Raw genomic sequence first — 20,005 nt, 5'->3', positions numbered from 1 at the left:
AGCCTATTTGTGGTGTCACAATATGGAACTGTAGCGCTAACATTCCCAGCATTTTTCCAAGAGTTCCTGCCTCAAGGAGTGATTCACAGCACATTAAATGACTGTCACAATGGGCTTGGATGTAATGCAGAAATACAATGTCATCCTTTCAAAGTCATTGCAAGTAATTGACCGCATTATCTGGTGCACCATACTCTCTCACAACTTTTTCAACATTTACAAGAGATACCTCATGGAACTCATGAATGATGTTTCGCTCTCCCTCTATTCATTGGTTAATGACATGTAGTTACAGCTGGCAAGAACGCTAAGTTTCAGCAAAAAGGATTACACCTAATTGAAGACTGATGGGGTGAGAAGGACCAAAACTCCACAGAACTCAAATAGAGGGCTTTCTCATTGGACCAATCCATTTTCTTTGGTCTAGTACCAGCATAGCACATGCCTCCTCACCCTTCCACTACTAACTTAAAAATCCACCTCGACCTAACTGGAAAAGGCTATCTGCATGCTTGAGCATAAATCTAACATTACCTCGCAAATAGACGCAATCTTTGGATAAACAAATCCATAACTGATTTCTCCAAGAGTGTACAAAAAGGCAGATTAAATTTGCTATCACCTCATAGTGATGCTATTCATCTTTTCTTCAGATAAAATTATTTCATGTTCTCTATTGAAACCATCAGAATGATGTTTAATCTACTAAATGAGATATTAATTGAGGCCAGTAAGACGTATGTTGTAACTCAAGAGAGACAGTGAAATAGAGACAACTTATCAATTTCTCCAAAGCCGCTCTTCCTATGACAATCAGTAGAAAAAAAACAAAAAAAGCAAAACACTGAATTGAGGGGGGGGGGGTTACTCAAAGGGTAAAAATGACCACTGCCAGAAAGTGGGTTATTATTTGGAAAAGAGAAACACACCAGGATTAGGTCTGAACACAAGTCACAGTGAGACTCTGCTCAGCCCCAGGTAGCTAAGTAACAAGCAGTCAGCAATATCTTAAAGAATCATGTTTTAGGCTTACACAGTATCAACAATAAAATCAAGAAACAAAACAGTTCCTTTTATAGACCAATTTAGAAAACTAGAAAAAATGTTACTAAGCAAAAACACAATGTAATCATCAAAACTGGATAAGGGCTGTAAAAAATGTGGTTATTAGTAGAGAAGGGTGGAAGCCCCACCTAAATAATAAACACAGTTCTTGTTTGGGTGAACAACAACAGTCACTAAATTATCCTATGCTTAATTCTCTTGTAGCTTGGCACAAACACAGTCACGCTTAACTTACAGGAAATGTGTTAAGTATTTATGCAGTGCTCAAAAAGAAATAAGGTGAAAAAAACAAAAAGAATCCCAAAACAATTTAGTAAAATGTAATAAATAAAATGACACCTAAACAACAAAAATCCAATTAGTAGAACCAGAAATGAGTTTTTAAAGTCTCTATTGAAAATAGAGCCAAAAAGTACAAAGGGTCACACACGGTTATGTTGTCCGGCTCGACCAGAGGAAGTTATAAATTCAGACCGACCATGATGGAAAACAGGTCGGATATAGGGGCGAGGTTAGTCCCTCTGAAGAGTTACCTTCTCAAGTACGCATGGAGAGGGCTGTCTGCATTGGATGGAGCTGCAAGGAAGAAGCTGTTGACATCAGGTGAAGATCTAGTGTAGAGGATGGTCATTGCTATAGTGTGAAGAGATGGTCATTGCTGAAGCTTTGCATTGGGGATCGTCATAAACTGTTGCTGTGCAGTGCAAGTCATGCATTATTGGTTGTCATGGATGGTCGCTGTTGGCGCAAATAGCAGGTCCTGCTGAGCTTCCCAGTGCCAGTCATCACAGGCAGTCAATTTTCAGTACAAAGTGGTCACTTCGTGGTCACAAGAGACCAAAACGTGTGTATCTTCACCTTTTTCTTCAGGAGAAATTCCAAAAGCCCAAGAGTCCAGAAACTGGGGTGCACCTCTTGGGAATCAAGACTTGCTCAAGCAGAGGCCAACAGCAGGGCTCAGGCAGGTCAAGTTACTGCTGGTCAGCTGTGCAGTTGCATGGAGGACTCTGGAAGCTTGTTGTGTCCCTATAGCACAAACTGGAGTCATTCTGGGTAACCTGGGTTCTGGACATGTAGGTCGAATCTTTCTTGTTAAGTCAGAATGGCAGTCATTCTTCCTCAGAACAGCTGGGCAGTCCTTCTGAATCTTTTGTGTGTGCTGGGGGGCCCATGGGAGTGTAATCATGAATCAGGTCAGGGCACAGCTACTCCCCAGCCATCCTGTCCCAAGGACCCTCTCCACTCACACCTAGGCCGCTTCTGTCTCAGTGTCTGTTAGGAATACATAACCCACAACAGGACAGCCATTCATAGTCACATGACCCAGGACACTGGAAGAAAGGCAGAGCTAGCTTAGGCAGAAAATGCTTTATAAAAGTGGCGTTTTAAACTGTAATTGAAAATCAGATTTTGCCATTAAGGAGTATAATAATTACAATTAATTTCAGAGGAAACAGCAAGTCTTTATCTGGTCCGAAACTGAAAATTAGTACTTATTAAGTGTAATAAGGTAACCCAGTGATAGTCTATGGGAAAGATAAGCATTATGAATGTGATGAACTACGTTAGGAGCTTTTCACTGTCAGGACATGTAAAACTTAAACACACATAGCCTATTTTTTAAATACTAGGCACCCTACCCTAAAAACATTTAGGGCCTACCTTAGGGGTGACTTAAAAATATTAAAAAGGAAGGTTTGAACCTGTCAAAAGGCTTAATTTGCCAGGTCGAAAATGGCAGTTTAAAACTGCCTTACAGGCTGCTGTGGCAGACATGAGACATGTTCTACAGTGTTGTTTCAGTGGGTGGCACAATAGGTGCTGCTGCCCACTAGTAGCATTAGTTTACAGGCCCTGGGTACAGGTTGTATAATTTACTAGGGACTAACAAGTCAGTTTACAGTGTTGTAACTAAACAGCACAAGCATTTTAGCACTGGTTAGCAAAGCTAAAGTGCACAGAGTCTTAATGCCAACAAAAATGACTTCAGCAGAGTAAATCAGTAAATGTAAAAAGCTTGGGGGTAAATACCACGCTAAAGATGTCCGCTCTAATACCCAGAACCAGAGATATGACTTTTTATTACACCTAGTGAAAATAAAGTCCCAATGTAAAGTCTCACTTCATAATTGAATGTGATCTAGGAGCAACTTCAGGCCAACCATGAAAGAGTTGAGGTCAACTAGACAAAGCAGGCTGCCCTCATCCAATCCTTTACTTTGGGACTTAATCTGCTTTTTGGATATCAAATTCCAGTTCTTTTAAAGGGACAAGGTTCAAGCTGAAGCTGGTAAGGGTCCCTCAATGTTGGATATGCCATCATCAAGCTACTGTCAAAGCTGCTGTTTTTGGCACCAAAAGTGATCAGCAGAACAAAGCCGAATTTTGGAACCACAAAAGCTGCTTTGTTGCTCGGACAGATCAGTCACTTCACTCTAATCCAAAGTTTATTCACTCATTTTTATGGTTCTAAAAATCTAAAAGTGGGACAAGACTGGAAGGTGTGGCCAGGCAGGGTTTCACTGGGCTGGATAATTAAACTTCAGTGTCCTGCTGAGCCAGATTTCTAGCGCAACAAATCTCTGAGAGGAACAAACTTGGTTATCTTCAGGGTGTGTCCTCCCTGGAAAAGCCTCAGCACTTTGGCATGGTTCTTCAGGGATGGGAAATACAACTAAGTCTCACTTTTTTGCCACTGCTGGAAATGTTTTTCTTATCACTCTTGTAGCTCCTGTGTCCCCAGCCAGGCTTCTATGCAGCATCTCTTTCTTGAGTCAGGCCTCCTGAATGCTACAGTCCTCTGTGCTCATCTGGGCTCTCTTGGAGTCAGACGACCTTCTGCTTTTTGTGCCCCAAAAGCAGGCAAACAGGAATTCAACCTTTAATAATTATTAAAGTCCCTGGGTGCTAGCAAGAGTTTGGAAAACTTGAGTCCTTATCTTCCAGCACCATCTTATTTCTCCTGTGAGGTGCTGTGGGCAATTGCCGACAGCACCCATGAATTTCTAAACCAAGAGGGCAGGACAATGTTCCCGATAGCATGTTCATTAACTTTTAAAGATGGATGTGTACTGAACTCCTGGATTGGGCTGAGTAATAAAGTAGTTCTGAACTAGTTGCCTCTCAGGCAGCACAAAGTACAATTTGTAAAAGTTACTTTTCCTTTGGGTGTTACCAAAACTCTACCTTGACAGTGATATTTTTTAAAATAAGTGGAAATGACTTTGAAACATTTTGCTAGCATCTTCCTAATTAAATATATAAAATAAGGATTTTATTTACAAATATGCCTGTTCATGTAAATTTCAGCTTTATCACACAGTGCAAACAGTTTTTGTCATTTATACACTATGAGGGCATGCTAGTTGAACTATGTAGCATGCTACTTTTTTTTGTATACGAAATACCCAGCCATGTGGGCTTACAAAGCATATTTTAGTGTGACTTTGTTAACACTTAAAAATATGTTTTCTTACATTGCAGGGTCATTTTCCCTCGCTGCTTGTTATTGCAGTGCTTTTAAACTGCAGCCCAACCAGAACACAATGGTACCCATGGCAGCCATAGATTTCTGTAATATGTGTAGGTAGTGCAACTATATCCTGACCACGAAACATAACAATTACTTTCCATGTCATTGATACATTCCTTTCACCACCTACCATGGCCTCACAAGAAAGTTAAATAAGTCAATAGGGTAAAGTCAATGCACATTACATGTTTTAGGGGGAAACCAACTAACAATGGCATAGTGCACCAAGTCCTAAAGCCAGCAAACCCAGACAGGAAAAATGGGGGAGTCACAACAAAAATCATGTTGTTCTTGCAATCACGTCAGCAATAAAATAAACAAAACACCATCCTGGTGCTATAAGGCAGTATTACTCATCTCACATCACAATCCCCCTACTCCCTCTCTTGACACCAAGTGGAAGAAAAAGCCTGAATCAAGAAGATGAGCCTCTTTCTTTGCCCCCCAACTGGCACAAAAAAACTTCACATTCGCTGATACGCTTATGAATGTTTACTTTGTAATTCAGTCGTCACCTTAGGACAGCATAGTTCCTTTACTACTTCTATCCCTAACATACAGTTTGCAGCCAACTCAATCCTTCCAGCACCATAGCCCGTGACCAGCACCAGAGAGTCATTCAAAGGTATTTTCTTTACAAAATTTAAAATTAATTCACTCATGAAGGCAGAAGTAAAACAGGCCTTGTGGTTCCATGTAACGAATGCTAACAAGGAGACCACAATTTCTTTCTATTAAATCCCCCACAAGCTACTGCCACCGACATTGACATGTGTATAACAGGTCTTAATTTCATAGCTTTTCTACATCCTGAAGTACAGTTTCTTTCTGTGATGCTCAACTGTTAACTTTCTACAGTGGCGTCATACATACAAATGTAAGGACAATGTAAATTCTTCTTTTGAGCTTAACTTCATTACAAAAAAGTCACTAGGATTTGGTGTACCATGTACAGTCGTCCTTTGTACAGTTCTTTGCAGAAGGACATTTTCGGTGTATTGTGATAAAGGTTTAATTGTACAAAGCTTGGATAACACGTGCTATATTTCCTAATAATGTCATACTCCTACTTAAACCTTTCTTGAAAGCTTTTTATCTACTCAAAAAACAGCAATAACTTCCAAATCTGGGGCATGGGGCAAAAGATATATTGAATTCAAAAAGATTATGTAATGAAACTGTGCTTCTTATGGTGCACAGACATAACTGTGTTAAACAGCACAACAGACCTTTTAATATGTCAATAATAAAATGAATTGTACAATGCACAATACACCTTCAGGTTTTCTACATGTTTTGCAAAGTTGTAGCAGATCTACAATTACCCCAAAGACTTGTTTTTTTTATTATTATTTAACTAAATGATGAAAGACTTAATTTGCTCAACTGGGATTCAAACCTGATCTGTCATCTGTAGGTTAGATGCAGATCATGCTGCAACAAGTGTACAGCTATGGCAGTAAAGCGCATAAAATGCAAGTTGTTTTTCTCTCTTAAAATATGTACCCAGTGCCTATGTTAATTTGTTTACAGTTTGTAAATTAATGTTTAATTCATGCATTCAGCCACAAGTGCTTCCCAATAGGCATATCAAAAGAGGCAATAATAGTTAAATGGTGATCGTAGGAAGCAAATACCTATATGTCATGCACTCATGTACCTAGGTGTTTTGTTTAACTACTTTTCAGACAGAAGGACAGTGCAACGTGCGCAAGCCAAAACTTCTTGTAATTTCAGATATTACCTGGGTATTCCCACGAACAATCGATCTTCCCAACGCACTGGGTTTACACCGAACATTTAAAGAGTATTTCAAAGCCTTGGGAAAACTCTAAAATGAATGACAAGCCTTATGAACAGTGCTGCATTCATCTGACGTGGGAGCGTTGCCTGAACTTCTTAACCTTGTGACTGTTGTGGACCCCTTCCATGCAGTACTGGAAGCCAGAGACCACTTCCTAAGCAATTTCTTTAATTTGAACCTCAAACCAATACACAGAAATACAGAAACAAGAATACATCAAATATACAAATTATGAAATATCTTAACTAATTCTCAAACAGAAATATATGCAAAATTTAAATTACAATTTGAAGGTGGATCTTTTAAACTTTTAGCGTTATTTCTACAGATGGAGAAAATGCTAGATTACAGCACCTTTGTCCTTTTTGCTCCTAATGTATGCTCTCTATTTGCCTGCATATACCAGTGCTCCAATAAAGGGCACCAATCTTGTTTACTAGTTGCCATTTGCTATTTTCAATTTTGCTACACCGCATTAATCTGCCAATAATATTTAATTTAGAAACAGTCATGGACCAGAGCCGTTTTAAGGCATGGGCAAAGTCGGCAGGTGCCCTGAGACCCCACCTTTGCAAGGGCTCCCTGATAATGTGAGTGGACAATCAAAATTATTTTTTTAATTTCACAAAGGGTTATACCTAACAGAAACTTAGGGCCACGTTTGCTAAGGATCTGCGCTGTGGAAAAGTCATGCAAAGTGATGCCAAACAGTGCAAACTCTTGTAATAGTATTTAATTTCCAGTGCCAAAGTTACTTTGTGCGGGTAAGAGTGATTTAATTTTTTCTCAGTGTAAACAGACCTTTGCACTGCTTTGCACCACTTTGCAAATTCTATGTTAGACAGGACATACAAACCTCTGCACAATGCTGCAAAGGTTGTGCAGTAGAATAGGAGTGATGAGCAGCAGCAAGCCATTTTTAAGAATATGGCTCTCCGCTGCTGAGCACAGCAGGTTCTGTTGCTGACCTGTGTTTCGCTAAAAAAATCTACCTTGTTGTTTGCGTGCCTGGCTAGCCCAGGCTAACAGTCGCACTCCAAGTCAGCTGGTGGCTTTTCTCAGGTTTACCAATTTCACTTAATCCTGTCTCTTAACCCCTTTCTCAGCTCTCTCTACCTCATCTCCCTCTCAATATGCTCAAAATATCTCACTCAACTTCCTCTCTACCTATCTCTCATGACCTTGCTTCTCTCTCTTTGTCGATATCTATATCTACCACTCTTGATCCCAGCTTTCTACCTCTACCTCAACTCTCTCTCTCTACCTAATTTAGTTCTCTTAACTCACTGAACCTTTGCCAGTGGTCCTGCTGTATCTCTCCTCCTGCTAGTTCACTTCTCACCCAATCTCACTGCTATATCTGTCTTTCTCATTCTCTCTATGGGCCTTATTACAAGTGTGGCAGCCTATAGACTGCCACACTCGCAGTGGCTCTCGACTACCGCCAATGCCGCTGTCTGACCGCCACATTACAACCCAGGTGGTCGGACTGCGAGAGAACCACCAACTCCTCCAGGATCTTGGATCCTGGCGGTCTGGCAGTTGCGGAAATCCTAATCCGCCAGGGCAGTGCTGCAAGCAACGCTGCCCTGAGGATTTACGACCTCATTCTCCACCAAGCAGTTTCATGGTGGTGGCACCGCCATGAAACGGCTGGCAGAGAACAGGTGCAGGGGGCAACAGGAAGGGCCCTGCACTGCCCACGCACTTAACGTGGGCAGTGCGGGGCCCCCGGCCAGCACCATCACAATGTTCACTGTCTGCTTTGCAGGCGTTACACATTGCAAGGCTGCTGGTGCACCCTGCAGACGCCAGCATTGCCGCCGGCTCGATTATGAGGTGGAGACAATGCTGTAGACTGTTTCCCACTAGACCAGGGGGCAGAAACTTAGGTTTCCGTTCGCCAACCTAGCAGGTCTATTATAATAGATCAGGCAGGGGAGGTTGCCACATAGGCCACCCTATCAGGAGTTTGGCATATAGACCTTTCCGTTTGCCAAACTCATAATGGGGCCCCCATGTATCTGCTACTTTACCTCCCTCTTTCCCTCTCTCTCAGCCCTTTCTGTACCTCGTCACTCTGCCTACCCTCTCCAACTCATTTCTCTCTTTACTGCCCTTATTCACCACCTAGCCTCTCAAATTATCTCATCATTAGCCCACAACCTCACCTCTACACCTCCTCTTTCTCTCATTTTACCTCTGTTCCCTTTTCTTCACCTCCATAAATATCACACACATTACTGGACACCTCTATTTATCTACCTTATTTATTTCTCCCTCTCTCTGTCTCTCTCTCACACACACAAATACATATCTCTTTCTGGTCCTCTATCTCAATTTCAACTCACTCCCTCCATCACAACTATCTCACTCAACCTTTCTTTATAGATCTCTTAACGTCACCATCACTGTCTCTTTTTCCTCTCTCAAAACTCTCTACATCTGTATAAGCCTCACGTCTTTCTCTATTTCATGTACGTCTCTCATTTTCCTCGTTTTGCGCCACATATTTCTCCCTCTATCCTTCATTCCTCGCTCTACCTTTCTAGCTTCCTCACGACTCTCTTTACCTGATCTGCTTCTCTATCTCTCTTTTCAGTTTGCTCTCTCTACCTTTCATCTCTTTAGTTTACTTCTACCTCTCGCTGCCTTTACCTTGTTCAAATATACCTATTTCGACTTTATCTTTCTGTACCTCACTTCATGAAGTACTGTACTCCTCCATCTTTACTTTCTGTCCTTCAACCCCTCTGTCTCTATCTCTTTCTACCTTTCTGTCACACTTGAAAACAATATCTATTTCTCTGCCTGTCTCTCTCTACCTAGATATTCCTCTTTGTACCTGTCACCTTTCCTTTTCACTACCACAACACTCTTTATTTAGTTTTCTTCCCTCCCTAACTCATTATTTATCTACATAATCTAAATTTTGACCTCCTTCTCTCTGTACTTTATGTTTCTCACTATACTTATCGCTTAAAATTCCTGTACATCGCTCGAATCGTGCCCCGTCCCATTTCTCTTACTGAGTAGTGTTGCGTGTCACTGCCGAGACAGGCAAGTGCTCGCATAAAAAGAGAAGAGAGACTAGGCAGGGAAATAGGAATTAAGAGAAAGGTATTAGATTGTACCATTGAATTGGTATAAATCCTCCAAGCAGACCTTTGATTTTACCTGCGGCAGCAGGAACACTAGTATTGAAGGGGGCTATATCTTTGATTACAAATATTTGGCAATTAAAGCTACAATTCCAGGTACTATGTCCATATGTCTTATTTTAATGTTAGACACTAGTACATTAAACATCTAACAAGTCGCCCTTAGTGTGCTTTTCCTACAGTGTGAATAACAAGCAGGTAAGGCACTGAATTTCACATAAAATGTTGTTGTTGCAAGCAACACAATGTAGATCCAACCTCAAACAGAAATGTCTTTATCAATGCTTGTTCAAGCTTTCTTTGGTTACTATTGGGCTAGAGGACACCAAGCACCTTGAGATTTGGCTGTTTTTCTGCTCCTCTGTTTTTCTGTTTGGCATCACGAGACCTTGAATGAGCCAAATAGTATTAAAAATGTCAAAGCTGCTCTAAAAAGAGGGGCTCATAATCTCTCTGATCAGAGCCCCACAAACCCTTACGATGTCCCTGCCAAGGACCCTCCATGTAAATGTTAAGGGCCCCTTTGTTCAAAACACTCAGAGACGTTTTGTAGGCATGAGCAAAGTGGGGAATACCCCAGGAACTACTCTCTCAATCTCCCTCTCTCTCGCTCGTTCTGCTTTTCTCACACTCCTGTCTCTGTCTATATCTATACCTCTCTGCCTAGCTCTGCCACCTTCTACCTATCCTTGACTCACCACTTGGTACCTTTCTGTCTATCTTCTGTCACTGTATCTCACTTATCTCTGCTTTATCAAATTTTGAACTACACTGGTGGTCCTCGTTCTCTCTATTTCTCAGTGATTATTGCCTTCCTCCCTATAACTCGCACCTACATCTTGCCGTCTTCTGCGCCTCTCTCAACAGCCCCTCGTTCCACCTCACCTTCCTCTACTTCATTCCTTTCTACCTTTAAATTGCTGCATCTCATCTCTGTTTATCAAATCAGTATATCCGGACTTTTCTTTCTACCTCTCTACCCCACCTCTTTAATCAACTGTCCTAAACTCAGCATTCACGAGGGCTTGAATTAGCTGAAAATTAGTAATACATGTAATGTTGCTTCGAACAAAGGGATCCAAAATATATATTGCCGTGGGCCTCAAAAACTCTCAAAATGCCACTGGAACCACTGCTATTGTTGGTTTATGTGTCCATATAAATGTTGAGAAAACCGAAGAAGACAGAAACCACAGTGCTTTAGACTTCATAACCTCTTTTACAAGAATAGCGATTCTAAAAAAAAAAAAAATCTGAAGCACTACATGGACAAAATGTCAATTTGCAAATGGACTATGTAAACTTCGTACCGAACGCTGTTCATTGTTTTCATGTGGAAAGCTACAACAAATACTTAGGATAAAACGTTTACACAGCCTTCAAGTCCTCCCCTATTAAAATGCACTGAGCATAGGATGATGGGAGCACTAACAAGGGTCCTCAATCAGTGTTCATATGAACACTAATGGTTTTAAGGGACGTCCGTCAAGGAAAAGGGGATATGTATATATATATATATATATATATATCTCAAATAAAATATTCATTCTCAGAGGTGTGAAGGGAGAGAACATTCAATAATATCCAGTTGTTGATGCGCAGTACAAATCCAGTGGTTCAAAGCATCTGACTGAGCACGTGTCGAGGACCATGCCAACTGGTACAGCACGACATGCAAACTACCCAAAGACCCTCGCGGGTCTCCTTCCCACACATATCATTCCCATATACCCCTCCATCCTCCTCCCCCACCCCTAAAAGAAAGAAATTGTCGCTGGTGTAGGAACTACCACCTCAACACAAAGAGAAGATCCAAGCAAAACACCTACTAAGTAAATAATGCCTTCAGCTCTCACGGACCATCGCTTTCTGTTGTATCTGGTTCCCGTGACAACTGTCGGCAAAAGAGAAGAAGGACTCTTTCGTTAATGTAGATCTAAACTCCATGCAAATTAGGAGACCATGATTGAAAACGTCGATGGACACAATCCTAGACAGACCCCTAAGAACAAACCCATTTTGAATGACTTTACAGTTATCCTAAACATATTTATTTGCGAGTTCCATAACGTTGTTCTATACATTTTTAAAGTAGCCTGCTCCACGCCTGCATTTACATCTATGCATGCACTGTTGGTATCGCCACTCTACATAAGTATATTATATTCCCACGGACTTGAGACTTTTGGCTGTAATCAAACACCATCTACTCTCGTTTCGTAAACAGAATATGTGACGGACACACCAAAGATGGCGGCCATTTTGGTATAGAAGAGGATTCGATTTTTGTCCACTGAATTGCGCCATAGGGACAGTGCAGGATCGGAATGGCTGACAGCAGTTTCGACTGGTTGTTTCTGAACATGCAAGCAACCTTGCGAATACGCCATTGGCTTTCAGGGTCAAGCTGAGCTTTTCTCATTTTATTAGAAGAAGGAGGCTCCTATTATGCTTCCTTTTCTTGCTTTATTCTCAATAGCAGCCAAGACAAAAAACACACATATAAGAACTACATATCCCATGAATCAAGAAAACTAGATGTCATGCATGAAGTCATAAAGAAATAACCAATCGAAAGCGCCCAACCCCAATAACTGCGAGCAACAAGTCCTCTTTTCTTGCTGCTCGCAGTCAAGTTAAGTTCTATTTTCTTCTTACATATAATATTGCTGTTGTCTTATTTTCTGTACTTTATTTGTTGGTATAATTATTCTGCTTTATCAACATCCTTAGTGTTTGCTGTTTGTTTTTCTGAAAATTAAAGCGAACGCCTTGTTCGTGCGTCGTTTTGTGAGCCAAACGCTCTTCAGAACGTTCGGCTCTCCCGCCGTCACACTTCTGAGGTACGCGCCTCACTCGAGCGCTTACCTCAGTAGGAGTTGCATCGGGCATCGGCAGCGCGTTTTGGCGGTCATTCCTTCTGGGTTTTCTGCGTTTGCAAGGCGCTTTTCCTTTCCGGGTCCAAAGCGGTTCAACACTGCATTTCCTGAGCGTCCTTGCCCGACAGGCAGTTCCTGCTTTGGGCGGAGTCGGGGAGCGAGTCATGCCTTATCAAGCCTTTTTTGGTTTTAGGGTGAGTGTCTTTCGTTCTTTACCCTCACCCCTGCCCACGCCTATTGCCCACAACACATTTTTAACCCTTTCTTTACTGGTTTGATATTTGGAGTATAATTTATTTTTTCTTTCCTACCTTTTCAATTTGTGAGCTTTTCTGACCCCAGAACTTATTTAACTTTTAAATAAAATGTCTAAGAATACTTCTGAAGATGCTAATAATGTTGATATTAATAATTTTCGCGCTGATTTGAATACTTTTATACAAGATACTGTTAAACATCTATGTTGCACATGTCAAAAAAGTTGGAAATATCTTTTAAAAAATTGGCTTCCCAAAATGCTAACGTTTCTGAGCCAATTAAAAGGAAAAAGCGCCCTTTTTCCAAAGTACAGGCTATGTCGGGCGCTGATGAGTCTCCCCAACTTGCTGGTCCTTCCCCTGTAAGGTGTTTCATATGGTGGAAAAGGGTCCCTCTCCTTTTAATATTAAACAGTTGAGGGACACAGATGATGATTTGGAGTATGATGACGTGGAAGACGATGATACTCAGGGTTTTGATGACCTCTGGCAAGGGCCTCTAGAGAAAAGGTGAAAAATGTATCTTTCTGATTCGGACCTTTCTTCAAACATAAATGATTTTACTGTTCTTGATGCTTTGGGGGAACCAATGTTTGATCCGACTTTGATACACCATCCAAACTCTACTGAATGGTTCCCGTCTGAACATGTGGCGGAATATGTTTCACTTCAGTTAAGACTCTCTTTGGACAAATCCACGAGAAACAAACTGCGCTCTGAATGTCCCCGTCCCTCCCTCCCTCACAACATCACGTCCACTCCCGTTATTGATCCTAATATGGTATTGCTTTTATCCAAATATGGTAAAGATCCTAAGAAGGGAGTCGATAGGGCGTGGTCCGTTTGCCAGTACAGACTTTTAGACCTGGTTGGTCCTTTGACCAGAATTCTTGATTAGGCTGAAGAGGCCAGGTTGGAAGGCTCACAAATTGACCCTGCTACCCTTTCTAACTGGGTCCCACAGGCAGTTTGCATTTTGGGCAATGCGAACACCGATATTTCCCAGGAGAGACGAAAGAGTCTTTTGCTTAAAATGGATCCTAAATTGGGCAGCCTTGCCGCCAGAGAAGAAGGACAGCAAGGTAATGGTCTTCTTTTTGGGGGCTCTTTTATAAAGGAACACAGTAAATAAGTTTTTACCTTCGCGACCCTGGATAAGGCTCAGGTCTCATTGAAGAAGATTTTCAGCTCCAGGGTTTTTGGCAGGGCCGGTAAAGGGAGGAGCCGCTTTACCGGCAGCGTCACCTCCTGTGGTGGCAGTTCCCTCAGAGGCTCCTCGTTATTCTCCCCTGAATTCCTCCCTCAGTTCTACCCTCAAAGAGGGAGGGGGATCAGGAGCAGAGGTTACCGTCAAAAAGGAGGACAAGTCTCAGGTAAGAAATTTAAATTTTGGCCCTCTTCCTGTGGGAGGTCGATTTGCGCATTTTCTTTCGAATTGGTATCAAATTACTGCGGATCCATGGGTTCTTCAGACCATTCAAGGGTATTGCATAGACCTGTATCAAGTTCCCAGCCAACCTCCCCTTCGTCCCCCACTAAGGTTTTCCCAGGAACAATCACATTTAATCAAACTAGAGATTCTGTCTTTGATTTAAAAAAAACGTAATAGAAGAAACATGCTTTCACCCCTCGGGTTTTCTCAATACTATTTTTCTGGTCCAAAAGAAAAACAAAAAGTTTCGTCCAGTGATAAATCTGAAATCGTTCAACAACTATGTTGTTTACAATCATATCAAAATGGAGACTATTCTCCATCTCAGAGACATCCTGAAGGAAGGCGATTGGTTTGTTCGTCTAGATCTCCAGGACGCTTATTTTGCGATTCCTGTCCATCCTTTTTACAGGAAATTCCTGCAATGTCAGTGGGAAGGCTCGATTTTCCAGTTCACAGCTCTTCCTTTCGGCCTCGCTTCCGCTCCCTGGTGTTTCACAAAGGTGATAAAGCCGGTGGAACTTATCTAAAAGCTCAGGGAATAAGATTCATCATCTATCTGGACGATTTTCTCATTATGGCTCAGAACAAGGATACCCTGTTATCATTTACACATTTGCCTTCATCTTTTGCAGTCCCTAGGTTTTCTAGTAAACATGGTAAAGTCTTCTTTTGTTCCAATCAATCAATCACTGCATTTGTAAAGCGCACTACATACCCGCAAGGGTCTCAAGGCGCTGGGGAATGGGGGTGCTACTGGTCGAAGAGCCAGGTCTTGAGGAGGCTTCTGAAGGCCAGCAGGTCCTGGGTCTGTCGTAGGATGGTGGGGAGAGTGTTCCAGGTCTTGGCGGCTAGGTAGGAGAAGGATCTGCCGCTGGCGATGGTTTTTCGGATGCGTGGGACTGTGGAGAGGGCGAGGTTGGCTGAGCGGAGGCTTCGGGTGGGGGTGTAGAAGCTGAGTCGGTTGTTGAGGTAGGTGGGTCCGGTGTTGTGCAGTGCTTTGTGTGCGTGGATTAGGAGCTTGAAGGTGATCCTTTTGTTGACGGGGAGCCAGTGCAGGCCTCTCAGGTGGACTGTGATGTGGCTGCGGTGGGGGACATCGAGGATGAGTCGGGCCGAGGAATTCTGGATGCGTTGGAGTCGTCTCAGGAGCTTGTTTGTAATTCCTGAGTAGAGGGCGTTCCCGTAGTCGAGTCTGTTGGTGATGAGAGCCTGGGTAACGGTTTTTCTCGTGTCGAGGGGGATCCATTTGAAGATCCTGCGGAGCATACGGAGGGTGTTGAAGCAGGACGCGGAGACGGCGTTGACTTGCCTGGTCATGGAGAGAGTGGAGTCGAGGATGGCCCCCAGGTTGCGTGCGTGGTCCGTGGGTTCCGGGGCTGTGCCCAGTGACGTGGGCCACCAAGAGTCGTCCCAGGCTGATGGGGTGGGTCCGAGAATGAGGACCTCCGTCTTGTCTGAGTTCAGCTTCAGTCTGCTGTCCTTTATCCAGTCGGCTACGGCCTTCATTCCTCGGTGGAGGTTAGCTTTGGCGGTGTGGGGATCTTCGGTGAGGGATATGATCAGCTGGGTGTCGTCGGCGTAGGAGATGATGTTGAGGTTGTGTTGTCGTGCAACGTGGGCGAGGGGGCCATGTAGATATTGAACAGTGTCGGGCTGAGGGAGGATCCCTGTGGGACGCCGCAGATGATCTCAGTGGTTTTGGAGCGGAAGGGTGGGAGGCGGACGCTCTGGGTTCTGCCGGAGAGGAGGGATGTGGTCCAGGCCAGGGCCTTCTCTTGGATACCGGCGTCATGGAGGCGTGCTGATAGGGTGCGGTGGCAGACCGTGTCAAAGGCTGCTGATAGGTCCAGGAGGATGAGGGCGGCTGTTTCTCCTTTGTCCATCAGGGTCCGGATGTCGTCAGTGGCGGCGATGAGGGCGGTCTCGGTGCTGTGGTTACTGCGAAAACCGGTTTGGGAAGGGTCCAGGATGTTGTTTACTTCGAGGTAGCGGGTCAGCTGTTTGTTGACAATCTTCTCGGTCACTTTTGTCGGGAAAGGGAGCAGGGAGATGGGCCGGAAGTTCTTGAGGTCCTTGGGGTCCGCCTTGGGCTTCTTCAGAAGGGTGTTGATCTCGGGGTGCTTCCAGCTTTCTGGGAAGGTTGCTGTCTCGAAGGAACAGTTGATTGTTTTCCGGAGGTGGGGCGCGATGGCTGCGCTGACTTTGTTGAAGACGTGGTGAGGGCAGGGGTCCGATGGGGATCCGGAGTGGATGGAGTTCATGGTTTTGATGGTGTCTTCGTCGCTGACGCTGGACCAGACGGTCAGGCGACTGGTGCGAGTGGTAGTCGCAGGGGTGGTGGACTCGGTGGTGGGTGCGAGGGGGTCAGGCTTGAAGCTGTCGTGGATGTCGGTGATCTTGCGGTGGAAGAAGGTGGCCAGGTAGTCGCACAGGTCTTGAGATGGCGGGATGTCGTTGGTGATGGAGCTGGGGATGGAGAGTTCTTTCACGATGCTGAAGAGCTCTTTGGTGTTGTGTGCGTTGTTTTCTAGGGGGTCCTTGAAGGCGGTCTTCTTGGCGGTCCTGATGAGTTGGTGATGTCTGCGGATGGCGCTCTTGAGGGCTGTGTGGTTGTCTGGTGTTCCGTCGTGGAGCCATTTCTTCTCCAGCTTCCGACAGGTGTGCTTGGAGATTGTTCCCTCGACTCAGGTGGAATTTTTGGGGTTCCTTATAGATTCCAAAACAACATCCCTGTCTCTACCCCAACAAAAAGTGAGTCGTATAAAACACAAACTTCGGCAAGAACTCAATCTTTCCATTCTCTCTCTTCATTCTCTGGAAAGAATTGTAGGCCTTTTGGCCTCATCCATTCAGGCCATATTTCCAGGTCCTTTACATTACAGAGCCCTTCAGAGGTTAAAGATTCGACATCTTCGCAGAGGTCTTCGGTACTCGGATATAATTCAGTTGGATCAGGACTCTTGGGCAGAGATACAGTGGTGGCTCGATCATTTGGAAGCATGGAACTGAAGAGCAATTTTCTCTTCGGCCCCAGATCTAGTATTAGAATCCGATGCAAGTTGGATAGGTTGGGGTGCAAGATGTGGCAACGTCTCGACTGGGGGCGTATGGTCAGAGAAGGAGTCTGCACTGCACATCAAGTGTTTAGAGATGCTTGCAGGCTCCTTTGCACTGAAGACTTTCGCAAAGGACAAGGTAAGTTGCTCTGTTCTTTTAAAGATGGACAATATTTCTGCAGTAAAGTATATCAATCATCTTGGAGGAACGAAATCTAAACCTCTTGCGGATCTAGCCAAAAGCTTTTGGGGGTTTTGCCTTATTCGGAAATTGTCGGTCAGGGCACAATATCTACCGGGCAAAATGAACACAATAGCGGATTGGTGTTCACGGTAACTGAAAGATTCCAGCGATTGGCGTCTTCATCCTTTAGTATTCAACAAACTTTCTTTGAAATTTAGTGCCATGACGATAGATCTGTGCGCTTCTCGATTGAATTCTCACCTTCCAAAGTTTTACAGCTGGAGACCGGATCCTCAAGCTCTTGCTACAGACGCTTTTCTCCAGGATTGGTCTTTCCATCTCAACTATGCCTTTCCTTCTTTCATGATGATAGCCAGGGTGTTGGCCCAGGTTCGTCTTCAACGAGCCTCCCTGGTGCTAGTGACTCCCTTTTGGCAAACCCAGCCTTGGTTCCCTTCGGCTCTGGAGTTGTTAAATGATTTTCCGGTCCTGATCCCAACCTTTCCAGAGCTCCTTCCAGATCCGGAGAGTCGTCCTCACGATATGATTCTCGAACATACTTTAACTCTGGTAGCATGGAAGATTTCGGGTCAGCCTGGAGAACACCCGGAATTTCGGAGGAAGCTGCCCAGTACATCCGCCACTCTTGGGCTCCAGGACCGACTAAGGCTTACAAGTCCGCCTGGTTGGTCTGGTGTGGCTGGTGCTTGGACAGGAATCCACATCCCATTTCAGCCGATGTGACTTTAGTCATTAATTTTTTAGCTTCTCTAGCCTCCCAGGGAAAGGCATACAGAACAGTGAATACTTATAGATCTGCTATTTCTGCCGAACATATTCAAATTGATGGGAAACCTGTTGGTGAACATCCTTTGGTGTGCCGTCTTTTGAAGGGAGTAAGATTTTCCAATCCCCCTGCTTCTAGATATAATCATTTATGGGATGTAAATTTGGTTTTAAATTTGTTTAATTCTTGGCTCGATAACGAATCTCTCTCTCTGAAATGCCTTTCAGCAAAGTTAACTTTGTTGCTATGCTTGGTGTCTTTGAAACGTGTTTCCGATGTTTGAGCTTTAGATGTATCCTCCGTCCAGTTTTCTCCTACTAATGTGTCTTTCAGAGTTTATAGAAGGACAAAGACAAATATTTCTGTGATTCATTACCCGTATTTTCCTTCACATCCTAAACTCTGTGTTAGTAACTGTTTAAAAGTTTACATTGCAAAAACTGCAGATTTAAGAACGTCCTCCTCTCCCCAGTTGATTATTTCTTTTTCTAAACCTCATAAACCCGCCTCTTCCCCTACCCTTGCTCGGTGGGTTAAAGGGGTTATGACCCTTGCGGGTATTGACACCAGTTCCTTTGGAGCTCATTCCGCCAGAGGTGCTATGGCTTCTAGGGCCCTCTGGCCGGAACTCGTTTGGAGGACATTCTTAGATCAGCAGACTGGTCTAAAGTTAACACTTTTAGAACTTTTTATTGTAAACCAATTTCATCTGTGGCCGATTCTTTTATTAACATGCTTTGAACAAGCATAATAGGAGCCTCCGTCTTGCAATAAAATTCAGATTTTCCTAGCTTTAGTGAAGGAAAGTCTAGATTTTTTTAAAGACACGGAGGCAAGTATTATCCCACCGCTTTTATTAACCCTTCCATTTCTATTTCAGTGCCGGCTCCCCATGCACCACTCTCTTCGTCTTGAAGATGTTTGTTCTGTTTCCAAGGCCCTTCCTCAGGAAGTCTCCCCATCTGACACTCTTCACGATCATCGGTTAATGCTTTCCTGACGTTATGAAGACCACCCGAATCTGATACCTCCCACAGCCCTGGACTTTGCAAAATACTTTATTGATGGTTTTTTCCATTATTTTGTTTATTATTCCTTTGTTTCATTTACCTTGACCTGCTCTCGCAAGAAAAGAGGACTTATTGCTCGCAGTTAAGACAGTTATTGGGGTTGAGCGCTTTCTATTGGTTATTTCTTTATGACTTCATGCATGACATCTATTTTTCTTGATTCATGGGATGTGTAGTTCTTGTATGTGTGTTTTTTGTCTTGACTGCTATTGAGAATAAAGCAAGAAAAGGAAGCATAATACTCGCCTCTGTGTCTTTAATAAAATCTAGACTTTCTTCACTAAAGCTAGGAAAATCTGAATTTGTGACTAAGTAGTAAACATTGGGAAATACACACAGGGGTAAGTAAGAGAATGAAAGAAGGAAACAAAGGCTGAGGGGCAGAAAAAAAGAAAGCCAGACGGGAAAAAAATGGAGCTAAACGTAAAGGAAGAGGAAAGGGTGTTAAAGCACCTAAGAAATGAAAAGATTTTTTTTTTTTAAGTAATAAAAAGGTTCACTGTTAAGAAGTCGTCCACGCCATTTTTCGTTAGTTATGTCTTCTTTATTCTTTTATGGAGCAAGCAGGTACAGCAATCAGTACATCTCTTTCTTCACTGCAACCCAATTGCCACCGGCTCAAATTTCCATATTCCCCCATTCTACCCATCACTCACACAGTCTACATTCTACTGCCTTGTTCTACATTCTGTAGTAACGTAACATATCCATGTTCTACATTCTGTAGTAATACACCCCCTTTCCATTTAAAAAAACGAAAAGTACTGAATTAATA

The 20,005-nt window shown here is 43.3% G+C and overlaps 1 protein-coding gene across 1 annotated transcript in view; it reads right to left on the bottom strand.

Annotated features, from left to right (window-relative positions):
* The window catches only part of JHY (junctional cadherin complex regulator), a 317,713-nt gene extending 306,264 nt beyond the window's left edge, over positions 1–11,449 (bottom strand). Inside the window, exon 1 of the mRNA XM_069224424.1 lies at positions 11,392–11,449. The gene's annotated coding sequence lies outside the window, so the exon portion shown is untranslated. The remainder of the gene's footprint in view (positions 1–11,391) is intronic.
* Between the last annotated feature and the right edge of the window lie 8,556 nt (positions 11,450–20,005).

The sequence above is a fragment of the Pleurodeles waltl genome, chromosome 3_1, assembly GCF_031143425.1.
Source record: "Pleurodeles waltl isolate 20211129_DDA chromosome 3_1, aPleWal1.hap1.20221129, whole genome shotgun sequence".
In the NCBI taxonomy this organism is placed as follows: domain Eukaryota; kingdom Metazoa; phylum Chordata; class Amphibia; order Caudata; family Salamandridae; genus Pleurodeles; species Pleurodeles waltl.
This window is presented reverse-complemented; position numbering and strand designations above follow the sequence as displayed.